Here is a 15,173-nt window from a genome sequence, read left to right on the forward strand (position 1 = left end):
TCATTAATAGGTATAAGAAATAGTTTAGCTGAAACCTTTTGTTTCTATATGGTTTCCCATTATAAATAATGCCATCATAAATATTTTAAACATGACATTTTGTACACAGTACTTATTATCTTCTAGTATCATGGAATTGCTAACCTCTCCCATATAATATAACCTCTTCCTCTATTGCATAATAAAACATGATTATTTGCCAAGTATCTACATATAGTTTTCTGAGTTAAAAGTCAATCATACAGTTCTGAGTTTCTCTTCAGAATGCAAAGAATGCATGAAGTTATCTGTGTCATTAATACAATTCATTTAAAAAAATTTTAATCGATGAAAGAGAGAGAGGGAGAGAGAGAACAATGATGAGAAATAATCATTGATCGGCTGCCTTCTGCATTCCCCACACTGGAGATTGAACCCCAAAACCCCAGGCATGTGCCCTTACCAGGAATCGGTCAATGCTCAATCATTTAGCCACGATGCTGGGCAATTCTTTATAAACATATTTAAGTGGCTGATTTCCTGTGTAAAATTTGTAGCTAGTTGTTTTAATTTTATGAGCAAGGAATAGTAACTTTGAATATCTCTTTCCCTAGGCATTTGTCCAGTTCTTTCTATTTATTTATATTTTGTCCTTTTCCGGGGTGGCAGAGGGGAAGGGAAGGAAGAGTCTCTTTTTTAAACTCATTAGTTTTTATGAGATAATTATATCAGCAAATATTGGTAAGTTGACTATTCTTTTATTTCTCTTGTCGTGCTTTTTCTACCTATGCTTTTTCTTAACCTTTTATCATTTTAATACAACTTTGTTTATTCAAGGCTTTCAGTTATTTCTTTGGGGCATCTTGATTTTAATGCTATACTTTGTCTTTCCTAATCCAAGTTAAGATAATTATTTATTCACTTACCGTCTAATTCCCTTGTGACTTTACATGATTTACATAATTTCCTAGTATGTCAGTGAGTATACACAAATAGATATGTGTATGTGTGTATCCTTTTAATTTCTCTATAATATATTGCAATAAATAAACCAGACATCTTTTTGTTTATTTCTAGAAATAGTTATCCATTTTTATTAGCACCAAGTATTTTTACTTATTCTAATGTGTGTACTACTTTAATCATATAGTGAATTTTCCTACACTTGTTTTTTTCTTTCATTTTATAATATGCATAATTTCTGTCAGTCTATCCTGATATCCATTTCACACTGTTTTAATCATTTCAGTCCCATAATACATTTAGTGTAAACTCTACCTATGTGTCTTTTATAATTTTTAAAATATACACTTATCTTATGGTGCTATTTATAGTCAAAGATAATGAAAGAAGAATCCAATATAGATAAAATCCATAATATAATTTAACTCATATCCAACAGTATTAAATCTAATTCAGATTCTCTTTTTAATTTATAAGAAAAGTATTTTACTTTTTTCTACTCATTATAGGACCAGCCTGAAACTTGTGTTGGTATAGAATAATTTCATTTATTTTCCATGTTCTCTGCTTAGGGGTTAATGGTTAGCTCTGCAAAATATTTTATTTATATCTATGGCTCACACCAGATGTACTAGCTAGCTCAGGCTGCCATAGACTAGATGGCTACTGTAAAACAACAGAGATGTATTTCTCACAATTCTGGAAGCTGCAAGTCCAAGATCAAGGTGACAGTGGGGCTGGTTTCTGGTGAGAGCTCTTTCTAAATTGCAGAAGGCCACCTTCTTACTGTGCATCCATCAGGCTTCCACAGTGACTGTGGATGGGAAGAGACAGTGAACTCACTCCCTGGTGTCCCTTCTTATAAGGATGCTAATAGGATAGGACCAGAACCCCAACCTTATGATCTCATTCAACCTTACTTCCTTAGAAACCCATTCTCCAGTCATAGGCCCACTGAAGGTTAGGGCTTCAACATATGAATTTGGTGGGAAGGGACACACAAACATTCAAACTACAACACTAGGGAATTCTTAGTAAAATCATTACTTTACTTTATATAAAAACATAATTCATAGCAAAATATTCTGAAATGCCTAATTTCACAAATTGCAGCATGGGGGTCTACAGTGGGGCATGGAATATATATCTAAAATATGTGAATTGGCATCCATGGTAAAAGACTCACCAGTGGTCTCTCAGGACATGTAATTACTCACCTTATTTATGCATTGTGCCAACATATTTTAGTTATTTTAATCTCTGGCAGTTGGCTAAACATTCATATATGTAGCATATGTGTAAACAATTACTTCTAAAATACCTTCCTTCTAGAAATATGAATAATCAAAAGGTTTACACATGATCTAATATTGTACTTTCTGGATCAAGCTGAGAATGTTACACTGAACCTCCCAGAAATTGCTATGTTCCAACAGGAAGCTGCTGTTGCTCTCTGACACATTCCCCTTTGGCTAGTCTGTCTGTCTCACTATATTCCCGCTGGTACAGTAATCATTTCCAGGCCAGAAACATGTTTTATTATAAGAGCAAACTGTGCATCTTCTCTGGTGATCAGAGAGAAAAGAGAGAGACACAAGCTTTGACAGCCACAGGCTTCTGAAACCAAACTGATCTAAATGAAGAGTTTTGTGAACGAGAGCAGTTAGTGCTGTGACAGTCAGTTTACTAGTACATCTAAGTATCAGGAGCTTCCACTAGAGATCACTCAGAAGAGGTGAAGTTTTTCTGTTTTGTTTTGTTTTGTTTTTTAACTAAAATGATGGTTTTTTAATGGGAAGCAGATATACGGTTACAATTATATAGTCCAACACAAAACCCCACCAATGGGTCAGGAGTTGGAAAGTTACAGAACAACGAGGGTCACACTGAGTATAGAAGAAAAGCTGTTCCAGAATGTAGGAGGCAGGCTAATACGGCCTCTCCCTGAATCCTGGCTGTGGTCACCCCAGAGTCCATCTTGCCAAGGCCAGAGCCACTCTGTCCCCACCACCCTGGACCCCTCTGAAGCCCGATGGTCCCCATCTCAGCCTCGGTAGCTGCCCAGTCATAGCCTCCTCTTCCTCTACAATGATCATCTCCATAGCTACCCCCCATATGAGAGCCTCCTGGCCTCCATTCCTGGGCCATCTGGTTTAGGGGCCTTACACTGGCTGCATTCATTCCTCCAAGAGAAGTTCATGTTCTCGCATTTAGGATCAGGGCACTTCCAGTCCCAGCTCACTGCTGTCCTCCACCGCCACCACCTCCACTTAGGAATCCTCCCCAGCCATGGCCACCACTGCCACCACCTCCATAGCCTCAATGGCCCATAGGTCCTCCTTGCCCTCGGCCTCCATGACCAATGCCACCACCTCGATTGAAATCTGCACTCCGAGAAGCAAATGACACCTTGCTAGATTCCCAGAGAATTCTTTGCCATCAAACCAGTCACCAGCTGCTTTAGTAGAAGGTGGGTCATCAAATGGTACTGCTGCCTCTCCCTTCGGCTTGCCCGCTTCCCTGTCTGCCATACAGATTAATCATAGGCTGTCCTGTGTTCTTATTTGTGTTCATACCAACCTGCTTGAGATACTCAACCACAGACAGTATTGTAACATTCTCACCCAGGCCTTGCACGAAGACAATGCTGTTGTTTGAATTATCCTGTTTGCAGACATGACCAGATCCTTGGTCCCCAGGGCCACCAAATTTATTGAGGCTACACGATCACTTCTGCCCATGCCACCTCTGCCTCCAGGGCCGCGTCCACGATCTCTGGGTTCACAGCCACCATGGCTGTGGTTGCAACCACCACCCCCGCCCTGGCTTCGCCTCCCCATGGCCCTCTGGCCTCCCCCGTAGCCACCGCCGCCACCACCACTTTGGTCCCAATTACCATAACCACCCTTGCCTCCACCACTCCTGGAGGACTGAGCGTAGCTACAGTCACCTCCTCCACCCCCTCTGCCACCTCCATGCTACTGTTGTACTGTTGCTGCTGCCACAGCCCCGGGGAGGGTTTTAGGAGCTTTGCTGCTGTCCATAGCTGGGCTGCTGTCCACCTAGCCAGACTGCTGTCCACAAAGCCAGACTGCTGCCCATCTAGCCAGAATTCTGACCATGGCCCTACCCAGGGACTGCTCATAGTGGCTGCTCTGAGAACTGCTACCCTAACTTCCCGAGGTGCTGCTAGGAGCTGGCTGCTGGCCACAGCCAGGGTAGGACCGCTGCCCGTAAGATGACTGAGAACTCTGGCCACTGCCATGGCCACCGGTTGAGCCATAACCCTGTGGAGCTGACTGGGTGCCACAGCCTGTGTCCTGAGTCTGTCCATGAGAACCATAGGTGCTCTGGCCATAGACTGGAGTGTCCCCAGACTGGCTGCAGTCACCATAACGCTGCTCTCCATAGGGCTGGTTGCTCTGCCAGGCTGGGTGAGTAGGCCCCGTAGCTGTGGGGTGCTTGCTGGGTGTAGTTGTTTGAGGCCAGGTCAGCACACACACACGCACGCTGACAGGCCCCCAAACCCCCACACCAAAGAGAGGTGAGTTTTAATAAGATTTTTTGCTTGTTTGCATGGGTTAAGCCAATAAGCAGCATCACAAACCCCAGGACGAGGTTTGTCTTTACCTTGTGTTAGGGGAATCTCAATTAGGTAGAAAAGGAATTAAAATGCCAGGCCTTGGTAATATAGCATTAAGTGATAAACTGAACTGCCAAGACAGCAAAGCCATTATGTGCGCGGTCCTGTGCGTTACTATGACTTGTGTTTATTTCTGTGCCACACACATTTCATTCCGCCGGTGCCTTCTAGACTCGGGACTCTTAAAATGATTAAGAGCTGTAATTTTTCCTTAAATATATCTCCTCAGTCACTAATTACATTCTCTAGACTCTTACCATCTTATTCATAGGGCCACGGCTTGTGTTTTTACAATGGGACTATTGTCAGCTCGACAACCTAGTTGTAATGCCAGGAAAGGCCATGCACTCTCAGAGATAAATCACATTGCTAAATACTTTTTTCTTGCAACTTGTTTTATCGACCACTTGAGAAAGGTTTAATTGTAAAGTGCTAATGTTTTCTTTTTTTTAAGCAAAGTTGAAGCTGCTGTTCTTAAAAGTACGTAATGATGCTGAGGTGTACATGGTATCAAATAATGCAAGACACAGCTCAAGTATCTGCAGGCTTCACATATCTTAGATGCAATGCTTGCTAATTCTCCATTCCCAGAGTACTGGCTGAAAGGTCCAGATTTTTAAAAAAATATATTTTATTAATTTTTTTTTTTTTTTACAGAGAGGAAGGGAGAGGAATAGAGAATTAGAAAGAAACATCAATGAGAGAGAAACATCAATCAGCTGCCCCCTTCACACCTCCTACCAGGGATGTGCCTGCAACCAAGGTACATGCCCTTGACTGGAATCGAACCTGGGACCTTTCAGTCTGCAGGCTGATGCTCTATCCATTGAGCCAAACCGGTCATGGCAGATTTTTAAAAATGATTCTGAGTTCCTATTTTCTTTGGACTCGATTAGATATCATTCTGTTCTAAAATCTGAAGATCAAATGGCAGCTCACAGGGGCCTCTCCATGAACATTTATTCCAGAAATGAACCACATGTTCCCAGGAAATTAGTTCCTGGAAATTAGGGGACATACTATTTTGTAGGTATTGCACTATAAGGATTACACTAATCATAAACATCATCATATTATTATTTAAAATGTCTGTAGCACTTTATGGTTCTCCAGATAATTATTGATCTTTGTATTTGGGGAGAAAATGGTTCAGGGGTCCTAACAGTTGGTATATTGTATTGCAGCAGACGATAAATTCTAGAGATTGACTCAATATTATGAAAATGCACCCTTAAATGATAATTAGCTGTCATTCACTTATCATCTTTACCAACTAATAGACTCAGTGTTGACAAACACATCCCTAGGCACCTGAAAGGGCACGTTCCTGGTTGCCATTAATTATTAAGTTTGCGTTCACTCTGTCACACTCACGCTGACCTCTGTGACAGACCTGAAAAATGTGAGGAAGTGGTAGACTTTTTTAACACTTGGAAACAATATGTAATTAATAAAGAGCCTGTGATAAATGTAGCTCAAATGACATTGATCTTGAACATTTTTGTCAAATCAAAGATTATATTATTATACCATCAATAAACATTTTGACCAGTTCAATTGGTCAATTCCAATATGGGGAGGATGGTTGGAGAACTGGGACCAGGAGAAAGAAGCCAAATCTGTCTTCTGATTAAACTGATCAATTATTTTTTAAACTTGTTTTAAACTCTATGGCTATGTAGTGCCTGTTGCTATATTCAAACTACTCCAATCCCAGCATTATTTTTCACAAGCACTTTAAAATTAATTGATTTAGCCTTCATGCAGCTTTAATATCTATTACTCTTATTATTCTGCTTTTCAATAGGTATATCTATACTCATCATGTCCTGGTCTATGTGATACAAATTATATATGCTACAGAGCAAGTCCTTATGGGCATTTATTTTAAAACATCATAGTAAGTCATGTTTACTAAAAGGTGGGAAGATAAGTTAAATTGAAGTATTTTTTGCACTTTTTGTAAGATAAACTTCTTTTATGAATATAATAGAAAATGTAGAAGTTTTAAACATATTTTAAAAATCTGTCATCATTCCAGAGAAAACTATCATTAACATAGTACTATATTTCTTTTTATTGTTTTTAAAAATTGTTGAGACTATGCCATGTGGCAAATGTCCTTACTGCAGTTACATAAAATTGTATAGCACCAATATTTTTTTATGTTATTATTTTGTTTCAACATAAGATATTATGACTGCACAACATCTTGTTGCGTTAGTATGCTAGAATTTATTTAGGTTTTGTTTAATCATAATACTGTTCTATAATAAACGTCTTAGGGTAAAATAAGGTTTATTAATTTTAATTTCTGAGTAATAGTTTTCCATGACTAGAATATTTTGCTTTGTACATTAAAAATGGTTTTGGACACAAGTATCAAGTTGCTTTCCCTGGGTATGTAAATTCAGGAAACATATTTTCTTGGTATTATTAATAATGCAGTTTGTAATCACATTTCTTGATGCTCTACTATTAATAATGTCCTTTATTATAACACCAATATAGTGATATGGATAGAGCAATGTATGGAGATTTCAATTAATTTTCAACTTTTACCAGCTTTGGACAATTTGTCTAATTTGTCAGGAGAATAATGATACTCCCATTTTATAAACATTTCCTTTTCAGTGAATTTGCTTCATGACCATGCTTAAACATTTACATCTCACTTTTAAATCCATTATTGTTTGCATTCTCTATTTTTTACTTACACTTTAGGCATTCCTTTTATCTTACTGTGTTGTTTATATTATGTTTTCTCTGAGCTAGCAATGGGAAATATATAGGCATAATACTTTGTACCAGAAATTATTTTTTAAATATATATTTTATTGATTTTTTTCAGAGAGGAAGGGAGAGAGATAGAGAGCTAGAAATGTTGATGAGAGAGAAACATCAACCAGATGCCTCTTACACACCCCCTACAGGGGATATGCCCGCAACAAAGGTGTACCAGAAATTATTTATTGCATTACCTGAGGTTTCTTAAGCTTTAAGATAGCATTTAGATGCTACTCTTTTACTGGAAAAATGTAATGCTCACCCTATAAGCACTCATGTTTCACCAGCACTTTTATATTTAGATCATTAAGAAACCTTTAGAAATATAAAGTAGCAACTGATGAACTAAAAAATATCAAAAATTTTAAAATCACTTGAATATATTGACACTCTCAGAAAGATTTAAACCAACAGACAACAATTATGCAATACATTTGAATATTTACATGAAATTTTCATACTCCTTGAAAAATATCACCTACAAAATCTGGAACAAGAAATCGAAAATCTGAATATTCCTAGATTTAAGAAATTTAACTCATATTTAAAAATCTTCTCAGTAATAAAAATGAAACTCATAAGTCTTCATTGGAGAATTCTTCTAAACATTTAAGGAAGAAATAATACCAATTTTATTTAACCCTGCAGCAAAAAAGAAGAGGTGGGAACACTTGCCAATACAATTGATGAGTCTAGAGAAAACCTGATACAAATTCCTAATAAGAACCATTCTTAAAAGAAATGAGAACACAGCCTCTATATCTAACTATTATAGAAACAAAAAATAATTAAATATTAGCAAACTAAATTCATCAGTATACAAAAGTTTAATAAAACAGATTTATTTGGGGAATTTAAGATTAGTTTAATATTAAAAAAATCAATCAATGCAATTCCATACATTATCAATACAAAGAAAAAAACTATATAATCTGGTCATTTTAGAAATTCATTTGAGTAAGCTAGTAAACTTGATTTAAAAACTGGGTAAGAATAGTTTTAAATTTTTAAAACAAAATTTCCACTAGTTTCTAAACTTCATTCAATCTCAGCATCTATTAAATATCATACAATGTTGAGGCCTATGCAATAGTGATAAATAAAGCTTCTGCCTGCTATCCTGATCACCTCCTAACCATTCCCATGCCAGCCTGATTGATGTCTAACTGCTCCCCTGGCAGCTTGTTTGGCCCCAACTTCTCTCCTCTGCTGGCCTGGTCCCTCCCAACTGCTCTCCACTGCTGGCCATCTTGTGTTGGTCATCTTGTGACCACATGGGGACAGGATCTTTGACCACATGGTGGCAGCCATCTTGTGTGTTGGAGTGATGGTCAATCTGCATATTATTCTTTTATTAGATAAGATAGAGGCCTTGTGCATGGGTGGGGAGCGGCTGGTTTGCCCTGAAGGGTGTCCAGAATCAGGATGGGGCTCTTCTGGGGCATGGGGCTGCCTGAGTGAGGGACCTGTGGTGGTTTGCACGCCAGCCACACCCCTTGGCGACCCATGTGGAGGCCTTGATATCTGGAATTTATTTACCTTTGAATAAATTGAAACTTTGTAGCCTGGTGCAGAGCCAAGTCTTTTGCTTACTCTGTGGCTGCTGCCATTTCTGTTTGGATTTGTTTAGCTTCTATAATTGAAACTTTGTAGCCTTGAGTGGAGGCCTAAGCCAGTAAGGGCATGTGGAAAGCTTGGCTTCTTTCATTGGCTGGGAAACTCAAGCTTCCCTCCTGCTCTCTGTGGCCGTAGCCATCTTGGTTGGAGTTAATTTGCATACTCGTTCTGATTGGCTGGTGGGCATGGTTGGTGGGCGTGACTTGTGGGTGTATAAAGGTATGGTCAATTTTCATATTACTCTTTTATTATATAAGATTATATTCACATATAAGTAAGATTATATGTTATTTGTCTTTTTCTGACTAGCTTATTTCATTTAGCATAATAATCTCCAGCTTCATACATGCTGTTTCAAAAGATAAGATTTCTACCCTAGCTGGTTTTGCCCAGTGGATACAACGTCAGTTTGCAGACTGAAGAGTCCTGGGTTTGATTCTGGCCAACGGCACATTCCCAGGTTGTGGGCCCAATCCTGAGTAGGGATTATGCAGGGGTCAGCCAATCAATTATTCTCTCTAATCATTGATGTTTCTGTCTCTCTGTCCCTCTCCCTTCCTCTCTGAAATCAATAAAACTATATATTTTTTAAAAAGCTAAGATTTCCTTCTTTCTTTTAAGGCTGTAGAGTATTCCACTGTGTAAATGTACCACAACTTTTTTATCTATTCATCTACTGATGGCACTTGGGATTCTTCCAAATCTTGACAATTGGAAATAATGTTGCTATGAGCATAGGGGTGCATATAGTTTTTCAAATTGATATTTCCAGATTCTTAAGATATATTTCCAGAAATGGAATTGCTGGGTCAAAAGGCTGTTCTATTTTTAAAGTTTTGAGGAAACTCCATACTGTTTTCCATATTGGCTGCAACAGTCTGCATTCCCGCCAATAATGTACTAGGTTTCCCTTTTATCCTCATCCTCACTTGCATTTGTTTATTTGTTGTTGTTTTTTGTTTAAGATAACCATTCTGACAGGTGTGAGGTGATATCTCATTGTGGTTTTTCTAATGATTAGTGATTTCGAGTATTTTTTTTTTCATATGTCTATTAGCCATCTGTATGCCCTCTTTGGAGAAGTGTCTATTCAGATTATTTGCCCATTTTGGGGGGATTGTTTTTTTCTTCCTGGTATTGATGTGTATAAGTTATTTATATATTGCAGAGAGCTAATTCTTTATTAGATGTATCATTGGCAATATGTTCTCCATAGAGTGGGTTCCTTTTTCATTATGCTGATGGTTTATTTTGCTGTGCACAAGCTATTTAATTTTATGTAGTCCCATTTGTTTATTTAGCCTTTGTTTGCCTAGCCCTAGGAGACATATCAGAAAAATATTGCTACAAGAGATGTCTGAGACTTTATAGCAATGTTTTCTAACAGGCTTTTTATGGTTTTCTGACTTTCGCTTAAATGTTTTATCCATTTGGATTTATTTTTGTAATGTTGTAAATTGGTGGTCTAGTTTGATTGAAGAGATTGTCTTTATCCCACTGTATGCTCTTGCTTCCTTTGTTAAATATTAATTGACCATATAGGTGCGGGTTGATTTCTGGGACCTCAGTTCCGTTCCGTTGATCTATATGCCTGCTCTTATGCCAAAGCCGGCTATTATAATTACAATGGCCCTATAGTATAATATGATATCAATTATTGTGATGCCACCAACTTTGTTCTTCTTTCTCAAGTTAAATGAGGCTATTTTGGTTCCATATCAATTTTGGAATATTTGTTCTTGATCTGTGAAATATGCCATTGGGAGAGTTCCTAGACTTAATTGTTCAGCTCACTAATTTGTTCTTTTGTTGAATTCATGTGGCCATTTAAACCTTTAATTAACTTACTAAATAATTTACTTTTATTTTTGTACCCAATGATTTGATTTATTTTTTTCTTTAAAATTGTTAGTTTTTACCTTACATTTCCAATAGTATTCCTTATCACTATAAGAATATTTCAAATGCTATTTCTGGTGATTTTATAAGAAGAGTTTAACACTTCATAAAAGAGCCTGGAATATCTGAATGAGAACTGGGCCACATCCATTTTTTGTTATCCTCCACATACTATTGGCCATCCTTCTCTTCAGGGTTCTTTTTAATTTTCTTCTTGCCTTCTTTCTCTCTTTCTTCTCTTCTTTTCTCTCCTCTCCTCTTTTGTCCTATTCTCTCTCTCTCTCTCTCTCTCTCTCTCTCTCTCTCTCTCCTGTATCATGTGCTACAGTTATGCACAGTTCTTTCAGTGGAAGGAGAGAGTATTTCTACAAATATAACTGTATTTGTTGTTTGATTCCCACTCTAGAGCTTCTCAAATTTGAGTGTTTATCACAAGTACCTGGCAGGCTTGGTAAAACACAGAATATTTAGTCCCACCCTCAAAGGATTTGATTCACAAATGCCCAAGTATTTGAAGGCCATACAGTTGCATTTTAATGTCTTACCCAAAATTCTCTAGTTTGAATTAGGCTGGTCCTACTGTTTCTGTTTCTGTCTTTCTAGGTTGACAGAGGCATTGATTCACTTGGGGCAATGGTCAGCAAACTCATTAGTCAACAGAGCCAAATATCAACAGTACAACGATTGAAATTTCTTTTGAGAGCCAAATTTTTTAAACTTAAACTTCTTCTAATGCAACTTCTTCAAAACAGACTCACCCAGGCAGTGGTATTTTGTGGAAGAGCCACACCCAGGGGGCCAAAGAGCCACATGTGGCTTGAAAGCCACAGTTTGCTGACCACGGACCTAGGGCAATGGTTAGGTGACAGATTGGGAGCACAAGGAAACAATGTGAGAATTCTACTCCAGCTCTGGTAGTTTCTCCTATGCTATCTTTAATCTTCCCAAAGGCTTTTTCACAGTTTTAATGTTAGTGTCTATGATCCATCAAATTCCTTATTTCTCTGTGGCATCTCTGTTTAGACTAGATTCCAAGGTGGGGATCCAGCTGCCTGTATCACTCATCAGCTTTTGAGAAATGTGAAGACTGATATAAGTTAAAGAAAATTATTTTTTACAAAAGACTTTCAATGCCCTGGCCAGTGTGGCTCAGTTGGTTGGGCATTGTTCCATGCACTGAAGAGTTACTGGTTCAATTCCCAGTCAGGGCACATGCCAGGTTGAGGGTTTAATGTCCAGTTGGCAGCGTGCAAGAGGCAGCCAAACGATGTTTCACTCTCACATCCATGTTTCTCTATATCCCTCGTCCTTTCTCTCTCTCTAAAAGGAAAAACAAAAACAAAAAAGCCTTTTTAAGAAAACCTTTGGACACTATGTTCATACAACAAAAGAAAGTCTAAATCTGCAGAGAATTTTTATAAGAGTTCATTTGAGCCAAACTAACAACATTCCAGAAAACATAATTTCAAATGACAATTTTGCAGTTTATTTTGTACATTTGGAATTCAGAGGGGGGGGGGGCGGATAATGGAAGATTATATGAAGGTTGGAGAAAGCAAGATGGGGGCATATCTATGATTGGAGTACAGAATAGTTGACTAAGAATATGTGCGCTCATGAAGGTGGTTATGCTTCTGAGGTGTTTGAGAAAGTGAATTACCCTGGCATTTCAAAAGGAGGTTATTTTTGGTCAGATTTATTACATATCCATGTACCATTGAATTAATTTGATAACCACTGGATTTTTCCTAGCCATCTGTAACTACATTAATATAAATTAAACCCCATATTGTCTACACCACACAATGTATATCAATGGCTATTTCTTTTTTATATTATTTATATATTTTTTTTATCATTTTATGAGCCTCAGGCATGAAACAGCTCTGGCCACTGACACAGGCATCAAGCTAGGATGAACTAAGGACTGTACATCTGCTTTGCCCCTGGTTGATATAAGAGCAACACCACCAATCAGGTGTCTCATTGTCCATTGCCAGGGGGTTCAGTGATTATCTCTTCAACATCTTTGGAAGCCTTTGGGCATTAATGTCAAATATCAAGATGACTGCTATACGTAGTCAGCAAAGTGATGGTTTGAATTATTTGGAATACAGTACTTTTAGTGATTTTTAGATTTTTAACATCTATACAACTTTGAAGACCTCTGAGTTTTCTCTTCCTAAGACATGCCTATAGAACCCTACTTAGTGACTTAAGTTATCAGGGAACAATATTAACAGAGGCAAGATATGTTTCTCCAGAGCCTGAAAGATTTGCCAAGTTGGTGACAGGGTTTAAGAAGTGGAAAGTGGTGGCGTCTTTTCAGAGAACGGAAAATAAATGACATGGAAAAACAATATCTGACAACGAGACAGATGTGCTTTCATAGCTGGTAATGCGGGTTCATAGTGCACTTACTTTGTGGGTTGGGCTAGCATTTACATTTATGTCAATTCTATGGATTAAAAGGAAAGCATCTCTTGTTGGGATGACAATAGGAAGATACAGAGCTACAATGAAACCTAATTGCTATTAGTTATTGCACCAGAATGTCAATGAGAAGATGCTTTGTTCAAGAGCTGGCATTGGCAAAGTTATTAAACTGGTTGGTTCATAAGGGAATACAGTGTATTAGTGAACTATTCAGCCGTGACTGAGTGTACGTATTACGAAGCTTGCCTTCATCAGTTTCAACACCATAAATCAAGGTAAGATTTAGTACACAATACTCACAGGAAGGGGCAATTGTTTTCTTTATAAAGTTCAGTTCAAGTAAACTAAACCACTAATCATGGGGTTAGTATTTCATTTTTATAATTTGCTTCATACTATTATCATACTATATTTGGTTCTTGAATAAAAACATTATAAGGAAAATGAACATGATAATGAATGATGAAAAAATAAATGATCCCTAACGATTTCTATTGAGTTTTCTCTGTGCTCCTTAAATAAATAGTATTTTTTGACTTTTAATTATATATGCTTAAAAAGTCTTTGTTATCAACCAACTTTCCTTTTATTTCCCAGGGTGCTTTCATAACTAATTACTTCAAGTTTTTAGAAGCAAATATAACTATTGTAAAACACCCTCAAGCAAGACTGAATATAAAGGTTTTTAATAATGTGAGAACATATTATTTTTTAAGTAATAAAATAAGAATTTTATTTTATTATACTATTCCAGCTCAAATACTCCCTCCTCTTATCAAGTCTTTTCTGGTTTTCCTAATCTGAAATAATATCATTCTTTTGGATTTTACTACTTTGCTTTACATTTATTAAAACTCTTAAATAATTTGACTCATATTAAAGTTTTTCACATACGTTCTCCTCTACTGTTCTGTTTGCCTTTTGAGAGTAGGAAACATACTTGATTAATTTAAATATCAACATTTTTCCCTTTAATACACTTATAGACATCTGAAGTTTCAATATATTTCTTAAGTAAATATATTTATCTAATATTACATATAGAACTTAAATCTTATCAAGTGCATCTTTAACTTAGCAATAATTACTATTGGGTCGGCAAGTAAGTAATTGCGGATTTTTTAAAGAAAATCAAAGACAATTTTTTCATGGAACTAAATAACTTTATTCTGTAATGTATTGCCCATTTTGATCAATGACCTTTTGCCATCTTTCAGGCAGCATCATAATCCCACGTTCAAAAAACTTCTGGTTTTTATTAGCAAAAAACTGAATCAGGTACAATTTGACATCATCATCATTATTGAAATTTTTACCATTCAAGGAGTTTTGTAAAGATCGAAACAAAAAGTAATCAGATGGTGCAAGGTCAGGACTATATGGTGGATATGGCAAAACATCCCAACCAAGCTCCATTAATTTTTGCCGAGTGACCAAAGATGTGTGTGGCCTTGCATTGTCATGATGGAATACAACACCTTTTCGATTTGTCAATTTGGGCCGCTTTTCTTCAACTGCATTGTTTAATTTCATTAGTTGTTCAATGTAGACATCAGAATTGATCGTTCGGTTGGGTGGTAAGAGTTCAAAGTAGACAATTCCTTTGTAATCCCACCAAACTGATAACAAAACCTTCTTTTGATGAATATCAGCTTTTGATGTTGTTTGAGTTGGTTCACCTGGCCTGCTCCACGATCTTTTCCGCTTGATATTGTTGTAAACAACCCATTTTTCATCGCCAGTTATCAGTCGTTTTAAAAATGGATCATTTTCATTACGTTTCTTTAGCAAATCGCAGCTGCTAATGCGTTGCGTTAACTGTGATTCTTTCAGTTCGTGAGGAACCCAT

At 37.2% G+C, this 15,173-nt stretch overlaps 1 protein-coding gene and 2 pseudogenes across 1 annotated transcript in view; 1 reads left to right on the forward strand and 2 right to left on the reverse strand.

The window, feature by feature from the left end:
- Positions 1 to 15,173, forward strand: part of DPP10 (dipeptidyl peptidase like 10) — a 1,279,923-nt gene that overhangs the window by 474,662 nt on the left and 790,088 nt on the right. The gene's annotated exons all lie outside the window — the stretch shown is intronic.
- LOC118709178 lies at positions 2,707 to 4,542 on the reverse strand (annotated as a pseudogene).
- Positions 12,749 to 12,893, reverse strand: LOC118710042 (annotated as a pseudogene).

Source organism: Pipistrellus kuhlii, unplaced genomic scaffold (assembly GCF_014108245.1).
Source record: "Pipistrellus kuhlii isolate mPipKuh1 unplaced genomic scaffold, mPipKuh1.p scaffold_m20_p_7, whole genome shotgun sequence".
Lineage (NCBI taxonomy): Eukaryota > Metazoa > Chordata > Mammalia > Chiroptera > Vespertilionidae > Pipistrellus > Pipistrellus kuhlii.